Here is a 19,791-nt window from a genome sequence, read left to right on the forward strand (position 1 = left end):
AAGAGCTCAGCGACCTTCCCTCAGCCCGATGAGTCCCCAGTTTTCTATAGTAACCTTCTTTCCAAAGTTCTTTTGCAGAAAATTCACATACCTCCAACATATTCGTGTCGGGAACATTTCTGCAAATTTTAAAGAGTCCTTTTTTTGGGGTGCAGGGAGAGGGTAAGGAATCAATATTTCCATTTGGAAGGAATTTTCCAACCACCAAGTACTCTCACTCTCCCTTTCTCTTATATACAGACACACACACGTGCGTGCACACAAAACAAAGCCTCGCCTTTTCATATCCAGAAATGAAGACTGGAGGGGAATATAGTAGCTAGCTACATGTGCACAGTAAAGACTGAAGAATAAGATACCCAACTGAACTTGTAGGAAGGATTTAGGAATGAAGAATTTAATCATGCCAATCACAATTCATTCAGGACACTCGAGCCAGTGCCCCAACTCTTGCACACAGAACCATTACATTTTTAATAGCAATGTATACTTAGATCTCCTATTTTGTGCTTCCACCAAAAGACAGCGAGAGAAATACATCCTTGATGTACCTGACCGCAGTAGAGATGGAATGGACTCATTTGGCTCGCCACTCTTCATCTACAGCCTTCTGTCACCACCTCGGGATACCAGTTTGGTAATGGCTCAATGGAGATTACATTACATACCAAACCATAAGAATTACTTCCTATGGGACCTGAGTTTTACCCGTATCTCTATCATCTAATTTCTACATTATACAACCTAATTGTACTATCCAGAAAGATTTTCTGTCATGTAAGTTCTGGCTTCTTATTGCTTCAAATGAGGGAGGAATGTTAAGTGGTATTAATACTCTTTATACAATCCTTAATGCAAGTCAGTTTTGCCACATATTATGTGTCATTTGATCCTGTAATTCTCCAGCCTCTTCCGACTAATCCTGACCTTAACTGGTTTAGCTCAACTCACTGTGAACCAAACCAAAATATTGACTTTGAGGTTGTACGTTTGACAGGGGGATAATTACTTCCATTAATGAAGCTAGAATTAAACCAATGAGATTCAGCTATTATGAGCATCATAACTGTAGAAAGGAGAGGCAGGGTTTCTCCATTCTTTCTGGTGCATCAACTGGAAATGAAAAAAAATCTTTTCTCCATTCAGTCTGGTGCATCAACTGGAAATGAAAAAAAATCTTTAAATATTTCGGTTTTGGCAGTGTATCCATTTTGTCCTCAAAGAGCCTTCATGCATAACTGAAAATACAAGCAGCAGTAGCTGCAGCAAAGCTGGCATTGCCACTACCTTTAAAATAATCTGCAGTTACCATAGCTAACAATATGAATTCGGCAGCATTTGAATTATGAAAAAGCAATCCATCATATAACAGAGAAATCTCTCCCGAGTAGTGGGGTATTTGCTATTACAAGCAGCTGTATCTGTGACTTAATCTATCCAGTACTACACACGGCTGGATATAAAATGAACAATTTTTGTCATTTATGAGCTGGCTTTTGGCGAGGCATTTTCATAATTTCAAAGAGGGTATCCTATTGTGCTCTTCCTTCTCTTCCACATGAGAAGGATTAATGGCAAAACTTCCATTGACTTCAGCGGTGTGAAGATGTCATGGTCTAGATAAAGTATTCAAGCCAGTAGCCATTAAAGTCAACATGAGTATTTGCACTGATCTGCAGGAACTCCAAATTAAACAGTATGGGCTTGATCCTGCTGCCTCCAAACAGATTTTCCCTTTGGCATCAATGAGCACTAGAGGACCTTAAATCTTCTTTTGTCCATTAGTAAAATGTAACGTGACTCACAGTCCATTGATGAACATCAAGGTCAAACCCTTTTTCTCTCAGCTTTGTAACTTCAGAACAGGATTCTTCAGTGTACCATTTCTGTGGAATAAATCGATTCTCTGTACTTCTACGGAATGATAATTCCAAGACCACCTACCTCTGGGATTTGGGTAGCCAGTTTCTTGGTAAAACGAGAAGCTTTGAAAATCTTGGTCACGAGGTTTACTAACACAGGGCCTGCTGTTCAGAAACTTGATGCCTGAATTCCATTGGCGGTGACGGTGTATCCACATGTACAAAAATGTGCATGGACCTACTAGTGCAATTTATAGAAGTCTGGATCAGTTGCTGCTGTCTGAATTCCCCGATCCTCCAAGTCGCTTCACTGTTACTCTGTATTTAGGTAGGCTCTTCCCTTACAACTTATATTCACATGAGTAAGGAGTACCAGGTCCATGAGTAAAACTCTACTAGTTCACATTGTGATCTTCTGTTCTCTTGACTCCCGTACTCCATCATGGTGTACAGTCATACTGCTATATCCTATGATCCCTTTCAACCTGGATTGGGTACATTCAGAATTGATTTAGTCTGAATATTTGGGACCAGGAATCCAACAGATACAAGTACACATGCAACTGGGACTGAATTTGGCCACAATGACCTAAGTAACCATTGTGAATGGATAGCCCAGTAGCATGAGTAAGGGTTTTTCAATACAAGTAGTAGTCAGACAAGGTCGAATACCCGGTTCTGACCTGCAATTAAATGTGTTCTTTCATGCAAATTTGGCTGGGCAAGGAGGTATGGGGGTGGGAAAAGCAGCGAGGAAAAAAAAAATAAAATAAAATAAGATGACGACTGCATATGTTGATAATGCCCTCGGATATTTTAACTTGCTTGCCAAGATATGCTAGGTTTTGTGCTGCTATTGTGTTTATCCTTGTTGTTCAATAAAAAATAATTAGTTACCATGGAAACTGCCACATCATGTCATGCTTATGTTATCTCTGGCATAAAGAGCAACCTTCCGAGAGAAAAAGTCAGCACTTTGTGGTTAAATGCTGTTGCTTTTTATAACATCTTAGAGGAAACAGTTTCACACCATTTTAAACTTTCTGCATGTTGCTTCTCCTGGAGGCAACAGCATGTGATCGGAAAAATGTTTTGTTCTCTCTCTTCCTTTTCCTCATATTGGACAATGCAGTTTGTACCATCATTAGCTAATAGGGCATGAGCCATCATAGCTGATAAAGCAAAATTATTTGGTATCTTTTTTATGATGGAGGTTTTTAACAAAGTAGAAGTAATACAAAAATTGACACATTCCTCCGAACATAGACTTCAGTAATGTATTTCATTGATTGTGGTGTTGTGCAGGGTTCCAATTGATTTAATTTGTATTATTTGATTTGCCATGAAGTGAAAAAGGGAGAAAAAAAAAGTGAGAAGAACACGCAGTTGTCATGACCCAATGATTGTGTGCGCGCTTCGGCACTGCAGAATTATTTCCCACCACATGGAGCTTTCTTTGCACGGTGCAATTCTCAGCTGCAGAGAGAAAACCCCAGTGCAAAGGAGTTCCTGCCACCCGTATGCAAATTCGTACCCCATTATTGGCCGATTCTAAATTATTCCCACGTGGCGGCTAGCAATTGGCTCACTAGCCGTATAAAAAGGTCAGAACAGTTTCCGCCCAAGTTGTAGAGGACTCCACAACCACCTCGTGGGGACTCTGAGCATGCGGCAGAGTAATAGAAACTTTGCGTGTGTCTCAGAGGAGTTCGGTGGCCTGATCAACCACCAGCCTCTTCCTGTCTCGTTCGTTAAATTCTTCTTAAGACGTATCTACGGTTTTTGCACGCTCGTCAAGGGTATCCAGAGCTCTGTCGTGTTTGTTTAGCGGAGCCTAGCAAACTCCGCTTGTGTTTGTCTGTAACTGCAACTCAAGAAAGGTTTTCCTGCCTGCACCGCGACCACCTACGGTGCAAGTAAAAAAAAACTTTAATTAACCGCTACGAGCCCGTGCCTAGTTCTAGTCCGTCATGCAAAAGTACCCGCCCTACCGTTGCGGGCTCCCGGCCACAGCCCGCCGCGCGCCCCTGAAAGCCTCGGACCGCTCCTGGCCCGCACAGCAGTGAGATTTTGGAAGTAGAAAGTGGCAGCAGGTGGCCATGTACTGACCAATACCTGGTGTTACACAGGGAAAGATGCTGGTGTTATCTTTTATAATGATGTGTTTTTTTTCAGGGTCCTGGATGAGTGTCTTTTTTTAAGTGACTGACCATAATTAGCTATGCAAGGGTCTGATCCAATTTTACATTCTCTGTTCAAGACACGGGATACTGGCTTTTTACAAGTAGAGGTAGACTGTCCAGAGCAGTTCATATGTTTGTACTCCCCAAATGGTGCACATAAAGGTTTTGGATATATTGTTTGATAAGCATTGGACATTCAGCATCTGCAACACCCACAGGCAAAAAAAGGTATTTAGGTGTCAACAGAACCATTTGTATATGCCACTTAGCCCGACTGGTACTCAAGATGCCCAAAACTGCACATGCAAAACTTGTATGTACCCTAGAGGTTGTAGACCCCATACAAGTAGTGCTTCACAGTTTTGGCACTGGACTTTTTAAATCTATAAGAGCACTTCTTAAATATAAAACCCTGGCTTCCACCTGACATCTTCCTGAAGCATATTGCTTATTTTACAAACTTGGCCCCATGCTCATGCTGTATAAAACTGATATCAGAGTCCAATATACATAAGGAGAAATAAAATTAAACTGGAAAATGAGATCATTACACAAAGTGCTATCAGCCACTTTGGTCTTTCCAGACCTGTGATGTGCTAATGTATCCTTCAGACTGACACTAATAATAATAATAATAATAATAATAATAATAATGTGATGAGAGCGAGACAGCGTACAGTAAAACATGCCTTATACAAGAGCAAGGGAGCCATGACTTGGCACACACAGAAATTAAAGTGGGCACTCTACCCAGGCCAAGCCACATCCTAAAAACTATTTCTCAGGATGACAACTGCAGAACCACTGGGCTCAATAAGCTGTCACCATCTGTGGGAGGTGAACGGTAGCCACACACTGATGTCCATACACACAGAAAGCTACGGCAAAAGAATTCACATTTTGGTTGGAGAGTCAAACATCCAAAAATCCCCCATTTGCAGATGTCCTCACAACCTTCATATGGTCCTGGATGGTGCATCTGACCTGTGTACAATTATAACAATTACAATGAACTAAGTTTGCATAAGCAACCATAGCTTTGGCATCAGCTAGCCTCTCAAGCCTTGCCTTGCAATCTAGCCCCTTTTTAATATTATTTACTAGCCTCTCTTTAAGGACAAGGTTAAAATGATTCTATTATGCAGAAGTGGTAGGGATGGAAGTGAAGGGAAAAAAAAAATAAAAAAGAAAAAAAAAAAAAATCTTACCTGCCTCAGCTCCCTACACAGTGAAAGCAGCTGCTAGTACTGCACAGCAGCAGCCCAGCAACCAATGACATGGGCTCCTTGGGAGCTACCCCTTCAACCCCACTTGCTTCCCCCCAGACATGCTATACGGTGCAGGATTGTGTCTGCTGTGGCAAGGACTCCTGGAGGGGAGTGGGGTGTGCTGGTGCCCTGCCCTAGATCTAATACTGCTGTTATGTACAATATCTAGAAAATCCTTCCCAAATAATATGCAGTAACAATAAAAGGTGGACCCCTGAAGTTCAGATTTCTATACAAAAAGAGGTGGCAGCAGTGAAAGGCCAGTAACCCAGGTGGGCTGGGCGGAGTGGCTGGCATCAGGAGTTGGGTCCATACAGTGCTCCTTAAGACAGAGGATAAGATCCTGGGCCAGGGGGTAGATGAAGCAGGTTGGGAGTGGTTAGGGAAGCAGCCAGCCTTGTTCTCCCTCCCACTGCAATAGATGCGGTGGTAGCAGATCTCAGGAATTCTCCAGATAACCTTCTCCGAGGCTGCTGCAGCTTTATTGGCAGCACAGGTCAGGCTCTTTCAGGTTCAGCAAGTTTAGCAGGCTGACTAAATTTCCCCAAGGAAATCAAGTAAGAGGAGGGAAATGGTGATTTTTTTTTTTTAAACATAACTACTCAGATAAATCTGAATGGAATTTCATGGGACAAAAAAAAGCAGGGGCAGGGGTTCTTGCTCATTAAAGAGGGCCTGTTGCCAGCAACAAGATACATGAATGCTTCCTGGAGGGAAAAAAAGAAAAGTTCACAAGCAACTCTTATAATGGAAAGTGTTAAGGAAGCTCAAGAGAGGGATCACATCCAGCACTTTTATAATTAAAGCTATTTAAAAAAAAAAAAACCTTGCTATATTAATATGCAGCATAAAAAAAAAAAAAAAAAAAAAAAAGAGTTATGCATGTGGAAATTTATTTCCCAACACTAGAGAATAAGCCAGTAACAGAGACGATAAAAAAAAAAAAAAAAAAAAAAAAAAAAAACTTTAAAATGCAAGGTTTTCCCTTGGGAGGAAAGGGGCGGGGGGTTGGGGTGTAGTTGGCATGGCTGTATTTTTTGCATTACTAACACCATAATATGAAATCATTTAAAATACACCACACATACCAAACAAACAACCCCTTTAAAAAAAAATTTGCATTATGGAAGATGGTCTTCAAATGAAAAATTCTTAAGTATTTCAGGAAAGTTTGTATGAAGTTTGAGAAAAAAAAAATTTATAAAGCACTTGAATTGGGAATAATATTTAATGGTTTATTTTTAAAAGAAATGTATGTGCGTTTTACACCTTCTGGATGAAAACAATGATTATAATTTGAAAATCATCCCAAACCAAGTTTTCCATTGTTTGGATTCATAAAAAAAAGTCTGTTGCGAAAGTCAGCCCTTCCCTCATTTCACACACATACATGCACAGTTGCGCACACGACTCTTTTGCACACAAATTTCTACTTGAAAGAGAGATCATCATCTCTACTTTTGACCCGTTAGTCTTCATTTCCCCCCCCCCCACACACACACACACCCCCCGCCCTAACAAGCAAAGGCTGCACTTTCCTCTCTGTATTGTACAGTAACTTGCATCACACAGAGCTGAAATGTTTAGTCCTGAAAGCCAGCAGGGCGCCACACCCTTTTCTGTAACCATGACTCATGAGTCAGTGTTTAATAAGAAGCAAGCGTTCGTTAGAGAGGAGTTTTAGTTTGTCATTTAATCAAGAGGCCCAGCTCAAAAAGACCCAGATATATTGCAATATCACTTTTTAATATATGGAGGTTACGGGTTATGACCACCCCTTAACCTAAAAATGTGAGCCAAGGTCCAATGATCACAGAACAGATAAGCCTCTTTGTTTCATGTAGAAAAGGAAAACAAATGTTAAAACGGAAGACAGAACATACCATGAAGTTTGTTGCGTGGCCAATTGCGTGAGCCTCCCCTACCTAGATAACCATCCTTGTGTTTTATAAAATAAAACAAAAAAGACTAGGACAGCTAAGCCAGGATGGTTGGAGAAAGGAAAGAGACTGTAGATTAAGTGATTGAAAACAGGAGAAAAAAAAAAAAGTTAGGGCCCTGCTTTTGATGGTATATTGTAGAGCAGGAGACAACCTCTTCTGGGCCCCTGAGCAAGTAATGTGTGGCAAGTAACATCTTTCTTCATTCTCCATCAACCTCATTTTCAACCTATTAAAACTTCCAATGTACATGAGCAATGTCAGAAGGTCTGGTGGGCAAGCTATGGATGGAATACCACCATTACAAGCACACTGACCGCTATACACCCATTCAATACAGTTGAAATTGGTCCTGAACTGGGAGACAGATTATGTTAGTTTAATATTGTATGAAATACTTTTAAATAGCCTGGCTCATCAGGTTTCTTCTCTCTTTTTCCATTGCAGTAACTGCAGCTCATGCAGACATACGCGAATTAGCCTTATACCAGCTTGCTCAGGTAATGCCCAAGTTTTTACTGAGTTGCTAAGGCATTTTTCAGCCCACACCAAGCTGCTAAGACTACACTGCTAATTCAGGTTAGTTCTTTCAAAGCTAGTCAACCCATGTCTACAACTGCACATAGATATAGCCTTTGCTTTGTGTATGCACTAAGTGACTTGCTCAGCCTCCTGCTACAGAGCACCTTATGCTGCATGTGACAACCAGAGCATTCCCCTTGGTGTGTTCAACTCCGTAGTCTTGTGCACCACCCAACACACATTGTACCAGGTCTACTTCCACGGTGCACCCACTGCTGCTTTTCTACACCGCCTTGACTCAGCAGTCTGCATCTGCTCCTGTTGATGGGATTGAAGGATAGACTTCTATTCACATGCATGTCTAAATTCCTTGCAGAGTGAGAATAGATGCAAGCAGAGGTACTTAAGCATTCTGCTGAACTGGGTACCGTCATTTTCCATATATTCCACTTCCACTTTCTCCATATGCAGCTACAAGAGCTTTACAGAATAGATCTATCAATACTCAGTGCACCCCATCTCCACAGGGACCTACATTTTTAAATCGGTGTCCATTTTTCATGGCCTTATAAATCAACAGATAACCAAATTCCAACAGGCTAAGGAAATCCAGAGATCACTCACCGCCATCATCTCCTCCTCCTCGTTTTTAGACATTGCAGAGACCTTACAGAAGTGCAGTATGGTATTCAACATGACACTTGCTCCCATCTACAAGAAAAAAAAGTGATGTTAGTAACTCACTCCCATCTTGGTTCCCCTCCTTGCCGGAAGCATCTTAAGTCAAAATAACATTTTCTTTAGTCTTTGTGACCTAGCCTTTCCTCAAGTTGCCCTAGGTGGGGTAGGGAAGGCAACCTTACCTGGGGTCTTGGGGAGCCACCAGGGCTCATGGACTCTGGCAGGCCAGGCTCCAGTTTTGGGCGGCAAATGCAACACATGGCTTTTTTTCTGGTGCAGGTTTTTTGACACTGGGATCTGCCAGTGTAAAAAACACCAAACCACAAACCAACCACCGTACTGCAAATTAGCAGTGCAGCAAACACCAACATGTGTGGCATGTGCAGTTTGTGGCACCACAGGCAGGTGGCCCTGCAAACTGCCCACACATGCTTGTCTGAATGCACCTTTGGGTTAGGGACAGACATTCAAAAAAGCCTGATCCTGAACTGATTCAATTTTTAGTTTAGTTTAGCCAGGTTAGACTAACATGTAATTTGTAACTGTAAAGACATTCCTTCTGAACTAAAAAAAACCAAAACAAAAGTACAGGCACATGACTGCAGTGGCTCAGGCTAGAAGCGGACGGTGCCAGATCAGCCTTCCTTTCCCTTTCACAGTGCTGAGCTGAGGGGGGCCTGGCCAGGCCCCAGCAAGACACTCCGATTAGGGAGGGGTCTCATCCCTGCCTTCTGACCAGCCCAGTGGGGAATTGATAACTTTTTTTTTTTTCCCTTAATGTGGTGATTAAACAGAGAGGGACATTACCAGCTACTTGTTGATTCTGCCTTTGTCCCATCTACCACAGCATGGACCCTAGCCAGCATGGTCTGCTAGCTAATGCCAAGAGGTGGCTCTGTAAGGCAGAGGGGACGGGGAAATCCCTGCTTAGCAGAGTGTGATGAGGAGTGGGAGGAGCAGGGGGAAAACCAGGCAGATGCCTGCAGTCTCTGCCAGAGCTGCAGCCACGGAGCAGAGGGGAGGGACCAGCCCTGCTGTGGAGCCGAGAGCCCTGCCCAGCCCAGAGAGCATGCTGGGAGAGTCTGGTTCATCTTAAACTAGCAAGGGTCTGGGACAGACATTGCATAAACTGGTTTGACCCAAATCAGTTAAGTCTGATACTACATTCCACCAGATTCATCTCAAACCCCTTTCAGCCATTTTCAAACTGGTCTATATGCACTGAACATCTGTTCTGTTACAGGTTTAAACCAGTTTCTGATCACTTAAACTGGTTTGTGCGTGTTGTCAGTCCCTAGCCTTGAAGACTAACCGGTTCAGAGAGGCATTAGCTTTTGCAGACAGCATCCTACTTTGTCAGATGCTAGGAAGGGAGTGAAAGGAAAAGTGTATATGGAGGAAAGGCTGCTAAAGTAGGTAATCAAGGGAAGAAGAAGAAATATATATCAATAGGATCAGTTCAGATCAGCCAAGTAGCTAATACCTGGATCTGGAATTCTACTTGACTCTTGGCTCTTCCAACACTTCCCGTGCGAATGAATTTGAGTATCAGTCCTCCAGCTGTAAAACTTCTGTCCACCTCTTCCATTTAGATAGGAAGCTCTTTGGGGCAGAAATCCTCTTTTATTGGGCAATGCCTCAGCAGAATGGGGTCCCAATTCTGGTAGTCATTTCTTAGTACTACCATATTATACCAAAATAAAATAAAATGTATATAATGTATTTTTTTTGTATGGTACATACCAGCCTGACCAGTGTTGCTTAGTGTTCACGTGCATGTTCAATACACATTTGGGGTAAAAGGTACTGCAGTTGACAAAACGATGCTGCTTTCACCGCCAGCTGGAGAGCAAATTGTTTTCTCTTCCTACTTCCATTTTTCAAATTATATTTATCTAGCTCTTGTGCCGTCTTATTAAGTCAAGTAAATGTTTAAGTATTAAGCCATTTCTGAGAGCCCCAGTTTAGCCATTAGCCACGGTGGTATGTGTTCAGATAATTTAGCAGTGGACAAACAGTGAAAGTCATATAGAAACACAGTCATAAGTAAATGTTGTTTTTAGCCTCTAAAGCTAAACTGGCCCGATGCCTCACCATAAATTAAAACCAAGATCTGATTGTACAGACACTTCAGTCTACTGAAAACAAAAGCAATAGTGAGAGCTTTATGTAGAGAGGCGAGATGGAAAAAGATTAATATAAGCCTTACATCAGTAATACTGAAAGTCTCATTTATTATGAGGTGTCTGAAAAAACAATTGGGTAAATATTGATCCATCAAGCATGCAGTATTTGATAACATAACATCTTTCATTATACAAGAAATGAGCTTCCAAGTTCAGTTCTGCAATGACACTGTTATCAAACTGCAAGTTAACTTGATGTTGTCTGGAAACCCTGGGAAAGCAACAAGTGCTTTGTTTTGCTGATAGCCTGAAGGATTTTTAAAGGTAGGTGTAGGTATTTAAAGGCAAGTCTTAATCATCCTCCAACATACTTAGGAAGGATTGAGGGGGGAATTCAGGTGCCTGAAGCCATGTCCACTTGGTGAACTCACCAGGCCCCCAGTGGCAGCCTAGAGCAGAAGAACTGTAGCCATGTCCCGCAGGACTTCAAGCAGGTTAGGCAACGTTGCCAATTAGCCCATCCCATGGTAATTAGCCCACTTGCACTGCTGTATGGGCATTGTCTACAATGCTTCCAATTTGTGAAACAGCCTACTCAGAGCAGCACAGCCTTGCAGCATAGTAATTTTATCCTGGAGATACAGCCTAAGTCAGAGGGGTCCAAGTCAAATCCAAGCTGCAAAACCATGTAGATACCTGGATTAATTCACCACCATTTTGTCCTGAAGAAATTCCCAGATATCTACATTTTGATTACTAGAAGCAGTCCAGACACCCAGGTGCCCCATGCCTGTTACCAAGTTATTTTCTGTAAGGACTATGTTGTGAGTAATCTGCCCTAGTTGTTAGACCACCAGATCAGGGCAGGAGCCAGAGAAGGAGTCCAAGGGAATCCTAGGAGCAGAATCCACTTCACAGGCCAGATCAGGGCTCTCAAGTCAGAGAATGAGCTACTAAAGCCAATTTCCAGATAGCCAGAATCCATCAACAGAGCTGAGCTGGGCCAGGGGTCAGAAAGCCAAGAGCAGAGCATCCAGGGAAGTTTACCATGGCAGACAAGGCACAACTGTTGGCTGGCCTGCCGCCAACAGGTGGATTAAAATAAGGAGGTTGCCATCCCCAGCAGCCAAGAGGCCCTAGCACTGGTCAGCTGGTGCATCAGCCACAGTTTGGCTGCCGCTTACATCCTCTGGCAGGTTGGGCCCCTGGGGCAATTTAGTCCTGGCTGGACAGCCTGTTAGGACCCCTGATGTTTTCTTTTAAACCAGGGACTCATGTAAGGATCAGCACCCTACAGTCTACAGGCAGATTTGGGGCTTCAGTGGCATGCGGCGAAAGTGGGGGGAACCTTCCGTGGGAGACAGGCAGGGAGACCACCTAGCACCTGCCTGCCTCCAACCTGGGGTGGGTCATTCTGGCCTACAGCCAGAATAAAGGTTTCCTACCCCTTGCCTGGTCCAACACAACATTCCCCATCAACAAGAACAGCAACTCAAGACTTCCCCTTCCAAAGGAGCGCCCTCCTCACTAGGCCACACTCCCTCTTGCCCCATGGATCTTGTACTCTTGGCAGTTGTGGTTCAATAGAGGCTGCAAGATGGAGGAGGCAGGGAGAAGCCTACTAATTGGAGCACTCACCTGCAAAGTGGGAGACGAGGTCAGCATTGTAACACTAAGATCCAGGCATGAAATCCTACCCCCCACCCAGTTATTGCTAGACAGTGTCATTTCATCAGTATCTTAACTCCATGGTCTCCTTGCTATCTACAGACTATTTCATGTAGCAACATGTTGTTAGAATTTAATTTCTGATTATTCACAAGAGATATTTCCTCATTAAAAATACAGCTGGAAAAGGGTTTGTCAACAGATTCCCTTTAACAATGATTCATAGATAGAAGCCTGGCAAACGTTTCTTTGCCAAGATTAAAGCAAGTCTGCTGAAGTGCTCAGTGGACAGAGCTAAAATTTCTTTTAACCACCAAGCAAATTCAATCATCAGGAGTTACATTTCTCATGTTACTTCATGAATCTCTTTGCAGGCAGGCACAAAGACTTCTGCATTTGGCCAAAAACCAAAGGAAGGAAAAAAGGAATTCCAAGACTAAATTTTCAAACTTCTCTCTCTAGTATTGTGGAAACCGCAAGAAGTTCTGCGAAGTTAGTCTTTGAAAGGGAATTCTAACTGCAATGTCATGCAGCTGCAGAACAATAAAAACACACAGTACTGACATAGCTATTTAATGGATTCTACCACCTCTACCCATGTTGACTTTAGAGCAAAGATATATTATTCAATGATGATCACAACATAAGGGGCTACCCAACTTGAGAGGGATACCAGAATCCAAAGATACAAAAAACATGGCATCATAAAACATAAGAAAAGTCATCACCCATTTTCCAAAAGTCACTTTTTTCTCAAGTTCATTTAGTGCACAAGTCACAAAAACCCATCTATGAGACTGCGTGGGGCAGATGTGTTCATGTTGCACCGTGCTTAAATGCCAAATGAAGCAGCTTCTATCAGACTGTTTGACAGGTTTTTTTCTGAACAGCAGATGATATCAGGAGCAAAATAAACCCTAGAAAAAAAAAATAGCTAGAGGAAGATTGGGACAGTTAAAAAAGCATCCGCCATAGCTGTAACTTTTGATCTGCTAACAGCGGGTACCAGCAAAAAAGGAAATAGAAGCTCACCTTATTTCTGACAATAGCCGATTAGATGTACTTGATATTTTTAATGGTATTCAGTTAGCTTGAGCAAAAGCAACTGTTGATGAGAAAGTAACAACATGTTGAGGCCAACTATAAAACTGCAATATAGAAATTTAATGAGTATTGAATCACTGTGTAAATATGAAACACATGATCAATATAAGATGAACATATTCCATAATTTGTAAATAGCTGCAGGCTAATAAGCCAGTCCAAGTTTTTTTTGTTTTGTTTTTTTGATAGGGGTGAAGCAGAAGGATGAGTTCTAGAGATGGTTTGAGTGGGATTCTGACCTCGTGATCGGATCCATCAGAAGGCCCTGAACTGATCTTCGACAGGGCAGAGAAAAAAGATCTACAGGCACAAGGAATCACGTAGTCCAGACTGAAGTAACGGAGCAGTGGACTGTGCTCAGACACTGCTAACATATTAGAGAATCCAATATGGTACAAGAGGAGACCTGCAGCACAAAAAAAGTTGCTAAATAGCCCACTTCGTCAATTTAGGGCAAACGCATAGCTTCCTTTGCCTGCTTTGCTTCAGAGGCACCTCTTTTTAAAGGTGAGCACTCTCACTCTCCTGAGGCTGCCTTACTAGAAGAACTAAGCAAGTGATCATCAGGGATACAGGTGTTCTGTTAGCCATGGAAAAGTCAATTTTTTCCTTAATGTAAGAAGAAAAACCAAGGAGAGAGGTTTCCCCTTGCAGACTGGCAGATTTCTACCCTGCAAGGGGCTGCGGGGGGGGGGGAGCAGGGAATCAGGCAGGGGGCACCACATGCCAGCCAGGCAGCATGAGAACAGCTCCAGCAGCTCCCTGCAAGTATGTGAAGGGGGGAGGAGGTTGAGGGAGGTGAATTGAGGCCCCCATAAATGGGGAGGGAGGGACTTGGGCAGGGCTGGGGATGCTGCCCAGCCGGGGTGGTGCATGGGGCTTGGAACGCACAGCTGCAGGGCCCAGGCAGGGAGCAGGAGAGACTCGTGGGTCTGTCCTGTGCAGCTCGTCCAAGGGGTGGCAGGGGGCTAGTTCCCCACCACTCCTGGGGGAGGGAGGGAAGGAGAAGAGGGACACATGCCCTCCAGATCTGTGTGCAGGGTAGGGATGGATGCAGGCTGGCAGCTACAGGCTCAGGGCTCTCTGCCCTCTTCCTGGGGGCTCTGTGGCCCAGCAAGCCAGACCCAGTGTGGCAGGGCAGAGAGCCTCAGTGTCACTACCGGGAGCTCCACACTGCCATGGCAAGGTGCTCCCAGGCCACCCGGCTGCAGCAAGTGTGGCAGCATGGAGTGGTGTCTCCCGCTGCTGCTGAGTGGCCAGGGGGCACCTTGCCATGGCAGTGTGGGGCTCTCAGCAGCAGCACTGATCCTCCCCACCCTACTCTGCCCTGCCGTGCCGTGCCAGGTCCACAGAGGCACCCAGGGGAAGGCAGAAGGGCCGGAAGCCCCAAGCCCGCAGCCTGCAGCCTGCATCCAGCCTCCCTCCCATACCAGCTGTCAGGGAGGGGGAGCTAGGCTCCACTCCACTGCAGCAGCCACCACCTCCCGTGGGCAGCAGTTGGGACTCAGGTGCCGCTAGGGATCTAGGGGTTGTGAACCCACAGCCATGGCCTCATAGCCCTAGCAGCTGGCCCCCCAATAGCTACATATACAGCAGCATTTCATTTTAAAAGTTGTGGAAAAACACGAATTTGGGGTTGTTTTTTTTTAAAAAGAATTTGCAAGTTTAAAAAAAAAAAAACAAAAACCCACAGAAAACAAGGATCCCTGGTGATCATCATGCATCTGCAATCCATGGTACACCTGAGAATGCATACCAAGTAAACTGGTGCATTCGGCCATTTAAAAGGACTTACGGATTTACATAGGACACTGCAAATCCACATTCTTCCTGATCCAGTAGCTTGGTAGAAAACAGCTTCAAACTAATAACAACACTCCCTGTGGAAAAGCTTCAGAATGAGAATCCGATTGATATTTAGCACTGTTAAATTCCAGAAGGGCATGAACAAAGCACAAGTTGTTACCTGCTGACATCTTGTTCATCAGAAAGCTGAAAACAAGCCTGCAATGATGTCAAAGCCATTAGGTCCTTGCAGATATAGAGAAAGACAGCTGTCAGCACTTCATGCTGTGATTACTCACTGTCATGGTCCACCACACCAGCCAGCCTAGCAAGTAGAGCTAGTCATGGAACTGGGGTAAGAGTTAAAAGCCACAACTCAGGAACCAAAATGCCAAGCCATGTCAGGAACTGGGAATCAGAAACTGAGTTACCAAGTCCAAAGGAAAATCCACAGAGTGAAGTCAAAGAATAAGCCAAACCTGGGTCAGAAATCAGGAACCAGATCCGCAAGAAGAACCCAGAGGCTGAAATCCAGGAACAAGCCAAAGACAGCATCAGGAACCAGGGAAGTTAAAGATGTTGCTGGAACAAGAGCTGCTCAAGGACTGGAGACCAGTATCTTGTGCAACAAGGCTCAGGTGCTGGAGGAGTTCCTTAACTGCAGCTCCAGAAGCAATCAGAGGGAAGGGGCTGGGGTCAGCTGGTCTTGATTAGCAGTAACGGGGTCAATGCCCTTAAGGCTGGAACCTGCCTGAGCCTTACAGAGCTGGTCCAGGCTACAATACAGGAGCCTTTCACCCATGATGAGCAACAATGGTTGCCTATAGCAGTAGTGCCATAAGAGGTAACCTAGTGGTTCTATGAGGTTTTTACCACACCAAAACTGTGGAGAAATAGGATACATCTTTTGCAAATCTCTGAAGAGGAAAAGGGACATGGAGTTGTCTGTTTTTCCTGAGAAGGCCCGTGCAGGCAATGACCACAGTGGGTCAAAGTGTTTCAGCCCCAGAACATGCACAACCAGAATGAATGCACTTATAAGGGCATAACCAGGGTGGTGCTGATGTCTTAGGAGACCTACAAGTCCGTACACTGTGGTGTCTCAGAAACGCACTGAAGTTTGTGGTCTATTTTAGTTAATTGATACAAATATTTGAAATACTGGATTATGATAATATTGTTTCTTAATTTGAAAGGAGGTTATTTTGGTTGGGAAATGAAGATGTGAAAAACTGCTTCTTTAGCTTCAAGGAGCTCTTGAAAGAGCCAGTGAATATCAGTGGCTGTTTCATGTGGAGGCTTGCGTTGCATGGGGCTTGACAGATTCAGGCTACCAAATGAAGTGAACTTCCAGCAGATTCCTTGGTTCAGAGAGATTTCTGACTGACACCATCTCAATTCACAGTCTCTCCTAGCTAGACTTTCAGCCAGAGACACCAGCCTTTTCATAGGCATGGGGTGGAAGGGGATCATTGTACTTTTCCTTACTCCTGGGTCCAAATTTGCACTTGGACCCATTTGGCATGTATTATTATTCCATTGGCTTCAGTGAACTGATTAGCATGAAAAGAGAACAAGTCTTTAATGTCAACCAAATTAATTACAGGACATCAAACTGATGTGCTTATGAATAGGGCCCTACTGAATTCAAGGCAGAAGTGGGCTACGCTGCAGCTACTTTAATGTTGCAGGTTCTCCCATGTGCCTCCACGCCTCTGATTGGTGGAGCTCCCTTCGCCCCCTTATGGCCTTGTTCCTGATTGGCAGGGAGGAAACAACTGCAGTTTAAATCTGATGCCGTTTTTGCTTCCCCACCAGTCAGCTGTAAGCAGCGGGGCCGCTGCTTGAGCAGAAAGAGGAGGCCTTACATGACCAAAACAGAACACATTGAAGTCTTCGTCCCCTTTCCCCAGTTGGGGCAAGCTTCTCAGACATCCAGGTTTTGTCTTTCCCATTACTGCAAATGGCAGGACTAGTCTGATCTCATGTATCCCAGTGTGAACCAGGCTACTACATCAACAGCATGAGCGCTGGTGGGTGAGACATCAGAATCAGCCCAAACATGCACATTTTGATCACACTTTGTATTATGAATGCACTTACAAATAGCTAAGAAAGGGTTAAGAAATGAGTAACAGATGTTTTACTAAGTTCATAATCAATTATTATATACTCAAGTCAATAGATTACCTGTACAAGTTGTCCAGTGCAATACAACAAGAATAATAATAGTAACAGTAACCATTCCCATCCCATCACAGTGTATTAATTATACTTCCTACTAATGTATTTCCAGATGGATGACAACTGTCTACAAAAGGCCGTGCTGTACAGGGAGCTGACGATGGGGAAACGCAACAGAGGGGTCTCACGCAAACGCTTCAAGGACCTTCTGAAGAGGTCCTGTTCCGCCTGTGGTATTGACCACAAGTGGTGGGAAACACAGGCTGCAGGTCGTGATGCCTGCCGGCTCCAAATCAAAAAGGCAACAGCCGTCTTTGAATATTAGCACAGAGCCAGCGTTGAGGAGAAGAGGAGTAAGAGGAGAAAGATACACCCATATCTAGCAGCCAGCAGCCATAAATGTGTAACCATTGCAGCAGGATTTGCCTCTCTGCATTTGGACTGATTAGTCACCAGTGGGCCTGTAACCAGTGTGGGCAGCTACCTTCCTAACATCTTCGTCTGCAAAGAACCGCCAAGAAGAAGACCAATGGACTTAAAACCATCTACAATGCAGAATGCGTTAGCCCAGGGGTGCTCAACCTCCAGCCCGCAGGCCAAATATAGCCCATGGAGCCATAGATATTTGGCCTGCATGGGTCCCCACAGATCAGGAAATTTAGCAGCAAGGGAACAGTGGCAATAAATGTGGTCACCCTCCCCCACTGCCAAATTACCAAATCCCAAGCCCCGCACAGCAAGTTAGGGCCTCCCCTCGCCCCAACAGCTGGATGGGACTGGGTCATGCCCCCTTTACCTTGTGGGGCTGGATTGGGGCTAGCTCAAGCAGCCACCCCCCGCTTCCCATGGGCCTCGGTTGGAGCTAGGTTGGAGCCAGGATGCCCCCTGCCCTGCTCTGCGTAGCTGGAGGGACTCTGCTGCAACTGCCCTGTTCCAGATTACGTCTACCAGCTGGATCTGGCCTACAGACCATCTGGGCACTGCCCATCCAACTTGCCAGCCAAAAGGGTTGAGCCCCACTGCTTTTCCCTAAGTGGCTGTAACATGTTTATAACATCTGTTAATGAATTATGAACCCTTCATTTAAAAAAAAAGCTATAAATGTGTCGTTAATAAGAATGGTGGCCTACTTTCTGTTCTAAATCACCAAAATCTTCCTTGTTCCTAAGCTTCCTTCACTCATGCTAATACATCAGGAAATACAACCAGCTCAGCATTCATTTTCATGTTCAATGCAAAAAGAAAACTAAGAGACTGCTGATAAGGGTCACTCCTTTGTAGCATCAAAAGATCCATATGAAGGCTCAGTTTGTCTACATATTCCTTCACTGCCGACACTGTACTTGAGCTTTGAACAGTATTCATGACTGGAGCTCATTCCACTTTTTGACACTTTCTTTTTCCTTTTCTTTGTTCTTCTCATGCCATCATAGAATCATAGTAAGTTAGGGTTGGAAGGGACCTCAGGAGGTCACATCTAGTCCAACCTCCTGCTCAAAGCAGGACCAGCCCCAACCAGTTCATTCCAGCCAAGGCTTTGTCTAGCTGGGTCTTAAAAACCTCCAAGGATAGAGATTCAGCATCCTCTCTGGGTAACCTGTTTCAGTGCTTTACAACCCTCCTGGTGAGAGTTTTTCCTAATATCTAACCTAAACTTCCCTTGCTGCAACTTGAGCCCAGTGTTCCTTGTTCTGTCATCTGCCCCCACTGCGAACAGTCCAGCTCCATCCTCTTTGGAACGACTCTTCAGCCAGCTGAAGGCTGCTATGAAGTCCTCCCTCAGCCTTCTCTTCTCTAGAATAAATCAGCCCAGTTCCCTCAGCCTCTCCTCATAAGTCATGTACCCCAGTCCCCTAAGCATCCTCAATGCCCTCCACTGGACTCTATCCAATTTGACCACATCCTTGTCCAAAACTAGACTCAGTACTCCAGATGTGGCCTCACCAGTGCTGAATTAAAGGGGAATCATCACGTCCCTGCTGGCAATGCTTCTACTAATGCAGCCTGGTATACCATTAGCCTTCTTCGCAACAGGGGCACACTGTTGGCTCATAGTCATCTTATTGTCCACTGTACCCCCCAGGTCCTTTTCTGCAGTTGGTCCCCAGCCTGTACTGGTGCATGAGATTGTTCTGTCTGAAGTGCAGGACTTTGCACTTGTCCTTACTGAACGTCATGAGATTTTTTTTGCCCCAATCTTCCAATGTGTCTAGGTCTCTCTGAATCCTAGCCCTACCCTCCAGAGTATCTATGATATCCCCCAGTTTGCTGTCACCTGCAAACTTGCTGAGGGTGCACCCCATCCCATCTTACAAGTCATAGATGAAGATATTGAACAAAATCAGCCTCAGGACCAACCCCTGGGGCGCTCCACTTGATACTGGCTGCCAGCTAGATATTGAGCCATTGATTACTCCCTTTTCAGCCTGACAATCCAGCCAGTTTCTTGTCCACCTTACAGTCCACTC

The 19,791-nt window shown here is 44.4% G+C and overlaps 1 long non-coding RNA gene across 1 annotated transcript; it reads right to left on the reverse strand.

Annotated features, from left to right (window-relative positions):
• Positions 1-4,408: 4,408 nt before the first annotated feature.
• Positions 4,409-15,747, reverse strand: LOC102381572. Its single transcript, XR_324531.1, has 3 exons — positions 15,619-15,747; positions 8,400-8,486; positions 4,409-5,029 (listed from the first exon to the last, which is right to left on the reverse strand). It is a non-coding gene; the product is annotated as an uncharacterized LOC102381572 (long non-coding RNA).
• Positions 15,748-19,791: the final 4,044 nt, after the last annotated feature.

The sequence above is a fragment of the Alligator sinensis genome, unplaced genomic scaffold (genome assembly GCF_000455745.1).
Source record: "Alligator sinensis unplaced genomic scaffold, ASM45574v1 scaffold119_1, whole genome shotgun sequence".
Taxonomy (NCBI): Eukaryota; Metazoa; Chordata; order Crocodylia; family Alligatoridae; genus Alligator; species Alligator sinensis.